Below are 12,878 nucleotides of genomic sequence, written 5' to 3'. Positions count from 1 at the left end.
GGGAGAAAACCTTTTGAGCTCTTTTCCTCTCCTTAATTAGCTTCTTTGACAGTATTTTCCCTCTGTCCATAGTGATTCTCTGATGTTTTCTCCCAAAAGTTTTCTCTGGGCTCTTGCACTACCACTGAAATGCATAAAATAGCTGTAGAGCCAAATTATATCCCAGAACTAGCTGTCCAGCCTCGATTCCCCAAGGAAATATCAATTTCTAACACGCTGCTTGCTCAGCAGATTAGGACCTTGCACTCAGATAACTGCAACCCAGTGAATCTCTGGAGGACACAACTGACTTTTCTTGCTTAGAAATTTAGGAGAAAAGAAGAATGTCACTTTGTGCTGTTTACAAGATAAAAACTGTAACCTGCTTCTGTGGATTCCCACGAGGCATCTGAAAGCACAAAGTAACCTGGTGAGATGTCAGGCTGTGCACACTGACTGCTGTGTTCAGACTTTTCATGTTTTGATCAAGTCTGAAGCAAGTGTCACAACTCCCAGTGGCCTCCAATTACTGGGCAGCCACAGATGAACTTGCAAGAACAAGCACTAATCCTAGGACAAAGAGGGATCTTATATAAAAAACTCTTCCCAGGGAATGTGAACTGTACACAGAAAATGGTGAGCAAAAATAAGGAAGGCCAAGTATTTAAAACATGCTTTAAACCAGGACCTAGCAGGATAGAGGCTCACAACCTACACATCAACAGTGGGAAAATGTGATGTGGCAGGTGGGTCATCTCTGTTATCTGTGTCACTTGCAGATGCTGTAACACTTACAGGCTGCTACTTTCAAAAATAACTGCAAAAATGGGGACAGGAATGACATCCAGTCTAGCAAATGCTGTCTCCTACAACCTCCCCCAAGCCCAACACCTCTCAGAACAAACAAGAGGGTTCACCTCCCTTTTCTGCCACCAGGAATTCCTGCCACCAGGAATTCTCAGGGGTTCACGCTGCATGTTGGGTTGCAGTCCCCCTGCAGCCCCTACATCAGTTCCACTCCAACCCTGGGAGCCCAGACCAGAGGAAAGCTCTTCACAGCACTGCCACTGCCAAAGCAGCCACTAAATCAGGGGACAGCTCCTAGCTCACATTCTTCTCCCAGAGCCTACTACATTTTTCATTTTGAATTTGTTTGCTGAAAGCTTTCAGCCTTGTCCTACTGTACAGACACTAAATACAATTGCCATATCTGACTATGAGCTTTGAATGGAGTCAAATTATTCTACAGAATTATTTTCTGTCCTTCTCACCTTTGTCAAGAGGCTGTATGAATTCTCACCGTCAGAAACATTCTTCTGTTCAGGCTCAACATTCTTCTGATCATTCCTCACAAGACCTTTTAAAGAAAAAAAGAAATAAATTAAAAATTCCTTATTTTTAATTTTTCCTTTTAATATGTGAACACTAACCCCCTTGCTCAGTTGTTTTTTGCCTAATGTTCATATAAGTGTATGTGTGAGTGAGCTGGCTTATAAAGCATCAGGCTAACATTTGGCATTGGAACAGTGTAGCAGAAATAAATAGCTCCAGCTTGCAGATAACATTTGTATTGACCACTGATCTATTGAACTGTTATATTTAGAAGGATCATTTAAAGGAAAATCTCATAGGCTATTGAATTTGAAGCTGTTCCAGCTACTCTGCAGGGCTTTTTTTTCCCTTTCCTTTTCTCTTCCCTGCAGCGAATTCTCCAAGGCAAATGGTGTAAAATATTTTGCTGGAGGGGATACTTTACTTTCAAGATTTATTCCTTTGCATCACAAATATATCAAGGAAAAAAAAATCAAAGACAATAGCAAAAATGTTGAAAGAACTGGAAAGTTTATTTTCAATCTCATTGTGAGGGTTTGACAGTGAAGCAGGAATTTTTTTTTTTTGTCATGGAGAGAGGTTTTATGATAGGCAGCTATGATCAAACTGAGATAAGTCTCATTATTTTATTTTAATATTAGTTGTTTCTCCTTTGATGCAATGTCAAGGGAAGAACTGTCCTTCCTACTTAGACATGTGCTACAGAGGAACTGTCTGTTAATTATCTTGACAGATACCACATGCAAGTTTATTTTGATGAGCTGTGATTGAAAAAATATATCAAAATGTTTGTATAAGCCTCCTTGGCATGCTAATAGCATGTATTTGGAGATGCTTGGTCTCTGCTTTTCTCCTATCAATAGTTTGTATGTTGAGTTAACACTTGGCTTCTTATTTGCAATATGATGGTGAGATCATCCTGCACACACCCTATTATCATCGGCCTTTCTTTGAGGGGAGAAATATGTATTAGACTATTTAATAGCCTGCAATGTCCAAACCTGTGGGACTTTTTTATTGGTCATTTCACCTTGAGCACTCTCTTCCTCTTTACTCCTTTCCTAAAGCATCTTTTGTGACTTTTTAGCCTTATCAAGTGTTGATAGTGAAAACAAAAAAATGCATCTTATTATTAAAGAGATTCTTGCCAGGAGGTAACAGAAATATGTGTTCCTATGAGATTTGCTTACATATTCCATGGATTGTAGATAGTATAGCTTTACATTTATTGAAATTGTCTTTTCCCCCTGAGTTCTGAGAAAATATGCCTAAAGCTATTATCGCATCTATCGACTCAGTGGGATTTAATGGACGTGGCTCCTGCTCCCAAGTGGTTGGAAAATGACCTCTATGAAGCAAAGTTCAAGCAGAGTGAAAGCTCTGAGGCTGAGATTAGAGACCTGTCAGTTGCCTGGTAGGATAAAAGTGTAAAATTATATGTGACGCTCAGTTCAGTCACATCAAACAGCTCAGAAATGTTTACTGAATGAACTACACAGTCGCTAATTACACTTTCCCCTTAAGTATTCACATTATCATGGGCAACAAATACCCAGAGAATCTGGAAAGGGAAAGCTGCTAATAAGTATGCAACAATTACACCAGGCATGGTTTTGCACCTTAATTTTCCTACAGTGATTGTTTATAGTGAAGAGGCAAATTTGGCCACTCATTACATACAGTATCTCTGGTTTTGATCTGAAGAGAAAAAAAAAAGAAAAAAAAATTAGATCAAAATATAGCAAAAGACGGGGAACTATGAGCAATAAAATAAACACAGCTTCCTCAAAACTTGGTACAAAACATTGCTTTAACCCAGTGACCCTTAGCGACCAGCCTGTTCTGAGTGGTCACATATATAATGTCAAATGATTACAGCAGCAACTAAAACCTGATGAATCAAAGTGATCAAAGTGCGTTCAAATTACTCTTCCACTTCTTTCTGGAGGAAATGCATTAACCTTGCAATCTGTTGATTTGGTTTTTTTTCATTATTGCAACTTCCTTATATTAAAAAAATTGCCTTTCTCTTGATATCCGCTAAATACAAATTTTGTAACAGTGCAGAAGACTACAGACGAAAGGCTCTCCTTCCACAAGTAAGGACCCTGCACTACACTTTAACTATCACCCACAAAGACTTCTCATGATGAATGGGACCCAGAAAGTAAAATCTCGAGGGCCCAGGGATGTCTGAGCTGAGCTTTGTAGGGCAGTTGTAGCAGGCTGGCCTGAGACACTTCAGGTGAGAAGGGAAGGCAAGGACAGGGCAGGCTTTGCTGCTGTGTTCACATGCTAGAAGACACATTCCACCTCATCACTTACAAGCCATTGAAAGCCCATTGAAGCATCAAGGTCATTAGTAAATCCACAGAGCAAGAAACCTGGGATATTCCATTTCCAGTGGCAGACAGGTAATGAAGGAATCGAACATGGGGCTGTAAGAAAGAGAGGTAAGTGCTCAACATCCTGCTGTGTGCTCTTGGTGGCCAATTTATACATTCTGTTGGGGCTTTTTCTTCTTTCTTTCTTTGAAAATGCATTTTACACATTGGAAATACCATTTTTTTTCTGCTCAGTAATTTTTTGTAGCCATATTCTCTAGTTAGGAAAGGAACAATTGATTTGTTTGAAGGAATAACTACAGCACATAGAAAATTATGCACACTAAAACTTAGAGTTATGATAAAGTGCTGGGTCATTCTAGAAGAAAACATTTTTTGCCATCTGAATATTTTGCTGCCTACTCAAAGCACAGTTTAGTTAAACTATATTACAGTAGGAAGTTTAGACAACAAGTTATTTCACATAAAGGTACTTGCTGTAACAGTTATCATAGAGTAAATGTAGCTTTATCTCTGAATTTAATATACAGATAGGTTTTTTTACTCTGATTAATTTTCACAGATAACAATTAGCTTTTTCCTGACCTTTTTAAACTCCAAATTATTTAACATCATAAAAAAGGCTAGTTAACAGTTTCAGAACAATAATCTACAATATAGTCAATAACTCTCTAGTAAAAGAAAAGTGTATTTTCACTTTTATATGATCTCTAAAACATGTGCTTAATTAAAATTGATCTCTCTTACTTGAAATCTTTACAGAGTGACTTAGTGAAACATGGCCTCAAACATAGTTATTTGAAATTACATTAACAGGAGATCTAAGCATTAATGTGTAATTGCTGTTACATAGTGTCACTTACACTTACTGTTACTGTCTCAAGTATAGAAGTATACATGGTTTTCAGCTGATTTTTACAGGCTTCTAGATTAAACCATGCACTTGGCATGATGATCAGAAGGCGGGACAACTTAGTTGCATTTTAAAGGAGGGGGACTTTATTTCTCAATATGGATATTCTGGAGTGATGGGAATCTGGTTCCAAGTTCTGGGGTCCAGCTCACCCTTAAAGGTCACAAGGGGCACATCCCACAGTATTTTCCCTATTAGCTGAATTAGCCACACTATGAACTCTGAAGAATTAACCTAAGATGGCATGATATTCTGCTTTTAAAGTATGTATGTTTAAGGCTCCGTAAAAATTCTTAAGTGAATCACATTTAAAAGAAAATTCATTCCTTAATTTCTTCCTGTGTCTGACTCTGAATAGGCAGTAGTATCATTGATTCATTACCTTCCCTAATCTCTTCTGGAATGCTATTTTATGCTTGGTCAACTACCAAACTTTACAGATTTCTCTGTTTCATTGACAGGGGTGTTATTTCTATCAAGAAAATACAAAAATGCATGCCAGAGAAACTAAAAGTGTACTGCTGCCAAAACACAAGAACATAAAAACATTTTCCAAGACATCCAAAGTAGCTCAGAAAAACTGGCTTATGTAGAGAAACAAATGCAAATATGTGGAAATAAAAGGAGTACCTCTTCTGCAGTGCTTTGCCAGAAGGAGGAAGTCCCATGTCACTGCAATTCTACAACTGATTAGCTGCACTCTCTCCAGGTATTTTGAAGATAGATGCCTGAAAGACAGTTTGCCATGAGAAATGCAGGTCAGATCATGTAGCAGCCATCCCCAAGAGCAGAGACAAATACACACTCTGGACTGGCTGATGCATGAAAAATACCCCAAATTTCTCACACATTCAATCTCTTTAGAAATTGTGTCATTTTAACACTATACTCGATCAAGTTTTGAATGAGTGGGATCAAGACAGACTGGACAATTGGTTTGGTAAAAAGGCTTGTAAATCTTGATGAAATAAAGCACTTTTTAGAAACTGTGCACATATTCTATGGCTAGAATTTAAAATCTGTAAGGAAAGAAGCCCTTTTAGAGAAGGAGATTCCATTCAAACTTTGCCCTTTATGGACAGTTAGCACAGCTGTCCTTGGGGAGAGTTTACAGAGTCCTGAAGTTCTTCATAACTCTCCTATTCTTGACAGCAAAAAAAACAATAATCCCCCTTACTCTATTTTTTGTAAATTATTATCTGAATCTTTACCTCCAGTCTCCTTGTATTCTCCCTTTCCACCATTCTGAGGGTATTAGCATTAGTAGCGAAAAACAGCTCCCACTAATCTCAGGGCAATGGCAAGTGGATGGGATGCCAAAGGACTTAGTGATGGATCCCTAAGTAAATGGTGACTAGAAATTCTTGTTTGGTGCTCATTTCTGTGGCAGAGATGCTGGTATATCAGACAACATGACCTGAGGCAGATACAGTAAGGATTGCATCCCAAAAACACAAGTCTACGTTTTGGTTCTTGCAACTTCTCCTACTTGACTGACAATTCCTGTCCTCTGCAAAAACTGTTATACAAAAGACATTCTCAGACAAAGGGAAGGTAATTTTAGAAGACGGAAAGTGGTTTTAGATGTTTCAAACTTTACTTTGTTTTTTTCAGAAATGGTCTTAAAAAAAAGTATGTTAAGAATATGCCCTGGGCTTAACTTCCTGTGGATAAGAATAGGATGAGTTATGTCTTTGCATCATAGAAAGGTGATCTTTCCTCTCTACCAGTGCTATAAGCATCTGCAAGTCTACATCCACAGGGAACAATTAATTTATTCCCAAGTTTGCTCATTAGAGTATCTGACTATAACTTTATTTATTTCAAACAGAAGTTGCCCTCTTTTTGTAGCAGATGCTCAAATTGAAAAGAAGTTCCTTACACATACGCTATTAGAGTTGGGGAATATCAAGTGCAGACTGCCTCCTGTTTGTGCTGGAATGAAGCACAGGCTCTACCCCTGTTTCTCACTGAGAAACTGTGACTGGCTAATTGACAACCTGAGAAGGGACAGAATGAATCTTCCAAAGTATTTCCTTTATATGGAAGACAGATTCAAATATCACATGATGAAAACAAAGAGATAAAAAAGCATTCCCTTTGCAGATGCTCAGTCTTAACTCTCCCCTCCTGGAAGCACCATGTCCCCCACCCGCTGGCCCAGACAGAGCCTTGATGATCAAAGAAAACTGCAATTTTCAAGGCCCTCTCCTGCCTCCTCCATCTTTTTTTTTTCTTAAAAAAATAATATCTGATATTCTTTCCCACTTTACAAAATATTATTTTCCTTTGAAATTTAGCTTTAATATAATTCTCATCCTTGTCCTCTTCCTGTACCTCTGGATGAACCTGTGGATTGCTTGCACCATCAGAAGAGAGGGCACAGCAACCTCACTGCTTTCCTCACCATGACTGGTTTGAGAGAATCCTCCAGGCAATTTAAGTCTTGTTTCCCCCCTGCCACAATAAACCACTTTATAGTGCTGTTATCCAATCCAAGCTGAACTGCAGGACACATTTCAGTAGCAGCTTGATTCACTTTCTCCCTTCCCTCAAGCTGAAAACAGAAGGGCATTAGTTGCTGTATAACACAATGTCCGTGTCTTGTTTCTCCTATTATCTAGACTAAGTAAATCATAACAACAGCAATGTAGTTGCATGCTGATTTAAATGAAGAAATATGGCTTGATGTTAAAACAATTCCTCTAATTTATATATAGCAAAGCCACGCACGAAGTCTTTTGTCAGTGACATCCCAAATCAAGATGTGCAATCCTGAGAAATTGTTTGATTAACTTCCGCCTTGTAAAACATCTCCTTGTGGCAAGTACTTAAGCCTCTAAGAGCTGCCAAGCTCAAGCCAGTGTGGCTCATGCTATAAGTCTTCCTGCAGCCCTTTGGGCCACTCCGTAACAACAGCTACCATTTTGCTGTCACTGTCACTTCGCATATCCACTCTCTAAAGCTCTGTTTGTTGTTTCATTCTGTTCTATGTCTCCCTTAGGAACTTCTTCATTTTAATATAAATAGAGCGCTTCATCATGCAGTGCCAAAGACTCATGGAAGGTATAACTCTCAATATTACTGAAAATGATGCATACAGATGAATTTGGCCAGCAGATCGCAAACAAAGGGCCTTAAGAAAAAGGGAAAAACTTCCTAATCCAACAGTATGGAGGGTAAAAGGTTGAAAATAATAAAGGAAAGAGGAAATGAACTCCTCATTTTGCTAACCATTGGTTTGATTATAATTCACAAACATCAATGGAAGCAGATAGTTAAAGCTTTTTGCCATATGGCACAAATACATCATGCAGTATATATATATAATATATTTTTTTATTGTTGATTTCAAATTGGATTTTTTTTAAAACATGGAAATTACTTTTCCTTCTGAATCAGGAGGATTCTAAAAACTTGACACATAATTATGAGTAAAAAAATTACACTTGTTTTAGAAAAACATTAATTTTGGAAATTTTAATATTTGGGGTTTAATGCTTTAAATTTTATATTCTTTTCAATTATTCCTTTTTCTAATCCACACTTTTATATGGTATGATCAAGGATTTGCTGATAAGATATGACCTAGTAGTATTAAAATGAAAAAATTAGGATAGGATAGGATAGGATAGGATAGGATAGGATAGGATAGGATAGGATAGGAGGATTAAGAATACCCAAGCAGATCAATGCATGAACTTTGGTGTAATATATATGTTGAGAAAACACAAAATGAAAAGGCAAATTCTAACACTTTCACAGTAACAGCAAAATTATAATAAGAATAATTAATAATAAAAATAACAACAGTAAGAGTAATAATAGTAATAATAATAAATCTAGGGTGTCACTTATATGGTAGCTGAAATATGTTACATTCTGGTCATCTAATACTTGTAACACTTGCAATATTTCAGAAGAGGTGAATGAAATCAGGAATCAATTTAGTTCTAAATTCTACCTCTCACATATTGGTGTATAAACCCAGTACCACAGGCAGATTGGATGTAATCCCATTCTGTAGCAAGTAACATGAGGGGATCAAATAATGGTTGGGTTTTACCCATGCAGTAGTTTCTAATGACTTCATTACATTTTAACCACCTTGCCCACAACCCTTTGGCTTTAGCCGCTTACTTGGACAATATAACTGTTTCTATTACATCCATATGGAAATCCTTTGTGGATCATATCAGCTCATGCTTGCATATTTAACGTGATTGTTCCAGTTTAATAGCTAGCTGCACAACAGTTCTTAGCATTTCTGTTCCCTTTTGTGCCCTCTACAGTGAACACTCAGGTTCTGTCTTATTTTTACTGTACTTTTTAAAGGGCTACGTGTGCAGAAACATCCCAGTCATTTGGAATTGCTAATATCCAGTTACAAATTCACAAGTGGCAAATATGCAACCATGAAATTCAGTAGTTACAAAGCAGAACATTTGTACATTGTAAATTCCTGTGCATTTCTTAAGTTGCATGATGGGGAGCAGCAGGTGACATTATCCAGTTTTATGTGCACTTTACCTTTCCCTAATACCCCTCTCTCTCCCTTCCCTCCTGCGGATGCTGCTGAAGTATAGAGTTTCATTCATTCACTTTAATGCTGAAACCCATCACGCTAAAAAAACCTTCCCAGAGACTGAAATAGGACTAAAACTGATCCAGACTTTTATCTGAATAGGTATATTTGTGTGGTTATATATGTCCTCATGTCCTTTGTCAGTCTTGGCACAGGGAGGATGCCCAGGGAGGTGGTGGAGTCACCATCCCTGGAGATATTTGGAAGATGCATGAGTGCAGCACCTGGGGACATGGTTTAGTGATGATCTTGGCACTGCTGGGCTAATGGCTGGGATGGGCAACCTTAAAGGTCTTTCTAACCTAAATGATTCTACAATTCTGCATAGTTATGTAGATAAGGGTGGGCACAGAGGCAGGATGGAGAGCACATTACAGTGTTTAATGGGTGTGTGGTACTTACCCTTTCTGCCATATACCCTTTCTTCCTCTCACCATGGAACCAAGAACCTCAAAGGTATTGGGATATGTAAACTCTGGACACTTCAGTGGGGCAAATAACTGTTTTTATATCTTCTTTAGAAATCAACAATACAGCCTGGAGCCATCTGGTCAGTTTATCATCTCCCACTTTGCTGCACAGTAACAGAATCCTGGGCATGTTCCATTTTTGCAGCTTCTCCTGCCATACAGGAACATTTATCAAAATTTTCAAACTTAACACTAGGGTTAAGACCGCTCAAAGAATGATGTCACTATCTAATGCCTTTTGATACATTTTTTTAACATCAGGATCTGCTTCCAAGTTGCATTTAAAAATCTGTGTAGTCTATATATATCTCTAGCAGCTATCATAGAAAATATTGCTTGGTATCTGCAAGATGCCCTTTCACCAGATCAAAACAAATAGCTATGTGATTATTATTTTCAAATATGTAATATTCTACTTCATAAGTAGCCCAGCATATCTTCAGCCACATCACTTGCAAAAATACTGCTTGGTGAATAAAGGGGGATAGAGTTTCTCTCACATTTATGAAAGACAGTGGAACATAAGCAAATAATGGTATTCAATCATCTTCTAACATAATTTATACTTTTCAATGAAGGAGAGCAGTGGACACAAAGCAGATTTACTCAGAAGGCAAATAAACTAGTAGAAATTTTAAAATAACTGTGGTCAAATTCTGTTGTCACAGCGCAAATTAATTGGTGGCCAAACTTAGTTTCAGGTGTCTCAATAAAAGTCTCTTCTCATTACATTATTGGTGTATAAATAATACATGGTATTTTTGTGGGGAAATAGTTGTGTAACTCATACTACCACTCTGTGCCTGGAAGTCTTTGCCTCACCTGTGTCAAAACATCATAATCTTACAGCTGGTAACTGCAGCAGAGTGGCGCCTTGAGTTATTTTTGTGGTCAGCATGAGATGGTATGTGACATTTTATGTTATAGTAACCCTCCAAGAGGCCTTTCTATCATAAAGATTTTAATGCAGAAAGAGGAGGGAGTGGAATCCCCCAATATCTCTTTGAGTTGCAGTGTTCTCGATCCTCGTGTAAAATTAAGGTGATTTGTTTATTTGCCAAATTCATTACTTCAATGCTAATACATGGTGGTGTAATACATTATCTATCTAATACTTTTAAGGCAGCTTGTCAAAATAAGTGCATATTGCTTCAGTTCCAGCCATGCTGGACTTTTGTCCAAGCAGAAAATGAGTAAATAAGAGCAAGATTTTAACATGATGAGTCACACCAGTCCTATTAAAACCCTACCTTTTAGGGACACATTAGGTGATACCCAGGAGCTCATATTTAGTAACCCTCTCATGGACATTGGCAAAAATTTTGCTGTATGGGAGCCATGTAGAGACTCCAGGGTTTGGTTTGCTCTGTTTTTAAAATGCCAACAGATCAGAGGTGATTGGAGAAACACAAACAACTGTACTTTTTAAATGAGCATTTTTTAATCTCTAGCAACTTCTTAGTAGCCTACAAATAAGCTTATGCTCTTTCAGCTGAGAATGCATATCAGGTTTCCTGGAAACCATCCCACTAGGGCATGACTATAGCTCCAATATAAGCAGTGAAGCACTTAAAAGGGGGCTAATTAGCTATTTGCTGTACTTGACAGATAAAAGATGTATGCAAGCACAGAGAAAAGACTGCAAATATAGATATCCCTGATTATGTTATTGTCCAACATTTTAATTAATTTCTTAGACCACCTTTGTGTAATGTAAAAAGGTTTTGAAAGATGTGACAGTAACAAGGCTGTGGTGTTTCCATAACTAATCACCATCACTGCAGGGTGCTGGAAATTTTAAATCATGTTTTATATGCTCAGTTCATTGAAAAATTACTTTCAGTTCTACTGGCCTTAATTTTTGCTTTATTTGCAGAGCAGCAATGAGAAAGGTGTGATCTGATTCAACTATTGTACTGCCTAGAAGCCATTTTGGCATGTAAATCATCTGCACAGGAGACAGACTGGCTGGTAGCTACAAATAGGGGCAGATGATAAGACCTATGGTGTCCATCACAAAATCTTTCACTGGGTGAGGAAGTAATGCAGCTTCTCTGAGACTTATTTTAGCTACCATGGAATTAGGAAATCATACTGATCCATCACTTGTGAGCATTGTGTAGTTTTCCACCCCAACAACCCTCAAGTTCTTGGAAAGCCTGAAATGGAATTTCCTCACAATATATTTTTGCTTCTAATTTTAGCCTAAACCAAATGCAAAGTAGCCTACAGTGTGAGGCTAGCCTGGCAAATAAACCCATTAAACAAACTTTCTGAAACAAAAGCATTTTGGTCCAGCATTAATATTCCAGGAATTAGTGCTCTTTCCTGGTTTATTGGTACAGTTTCACAGGTTCACAATGGTACATCATATCACAATGGGACACTTACAGCCACCTTGGCTATAAATCATTTCCATGTGCTGCCATCAATGTCGCAGGAAGGAAGGATTTGGCCCATGCCACAAAAAAATAGGGGTGCATGTGGGTAAGCAGATAGGCACCAATACAGTAAATAGCAGTTCAGAAGCAGCAGCATTTTAAGCTTTGTTAATAGCAAGGAGCCAGGTACATTAAAGTAGCTGACAATTTGTTTGATAAGCAATTGATATTTGACAGGCCAGTGACAGCCATGCTGTCAGGAGATCACAGCTCCTGCCTCAGTGTGTGACTTTAAAAACTTCACTAGGGGAAAAATTACAGTCAGGCCAGCAGCAGCAAGGCATAGCCTAAGGCACTATCTGCCAATAACTAAGTCCTAGGGAAAACTGATTTGTGGCTTCTGATCACATGAACCTATAGCCTTCACTATTGACTAATTGTGGTTCATCTGGATGTAGATCTATCTTGGCTAACAAGAAAGCACTAGAGGTCTTCATTTAGCCATTGAGCTGAGTCTCTAGAGACATGTGTGCAGCTGTCTTTACCTTCTTACCAATCAACACATCAAAAGCTGCAGAATATATTTCCACTTTCAGAAATGCAAACTGCAAGTGAGATAAAGTTGCCAAACTAGACTTGAAAAAGAGTGACTGATTATTACTCCCCTCCAAATACAAAAGATAAATCATTTATGACCGTGCAGAACTTCACTATCTATATAAATTCAGAACAGATATGATGGAATCAATTTATCAGCTGGACAGCCACATCATTTTAATGTAACTGTAAAGGATTAAAACAATTTTAGGTGTCTTTTTTTCCTACAAAGCATCATCCTAGGGAGAACACAAGCAGACAAGGTGAATGCACATA

The sequence above is a fragment of the Zonotrichia leucophrys genome, chromosome 4 (assembly GCF_028769735.1).
Source record: "Zonotrichia leucophrys gambelii isolate GWCS_2022_RI chromosome 4, RI_Zleu_2.0, whole genome shotgun sequence".
Taxonomy (NCBI): domain Eukaryota; kingdom Metazoa; phylum Chordata; class Aves; order Passeriformes; family Passerellidae; genus Zonotrichia; species Zonotrichia leucophrys.
The sequence above is the reverse complement of the archived record's forward strand: the minus strand, read 5'-3'. Positions refer to the sequence as shown.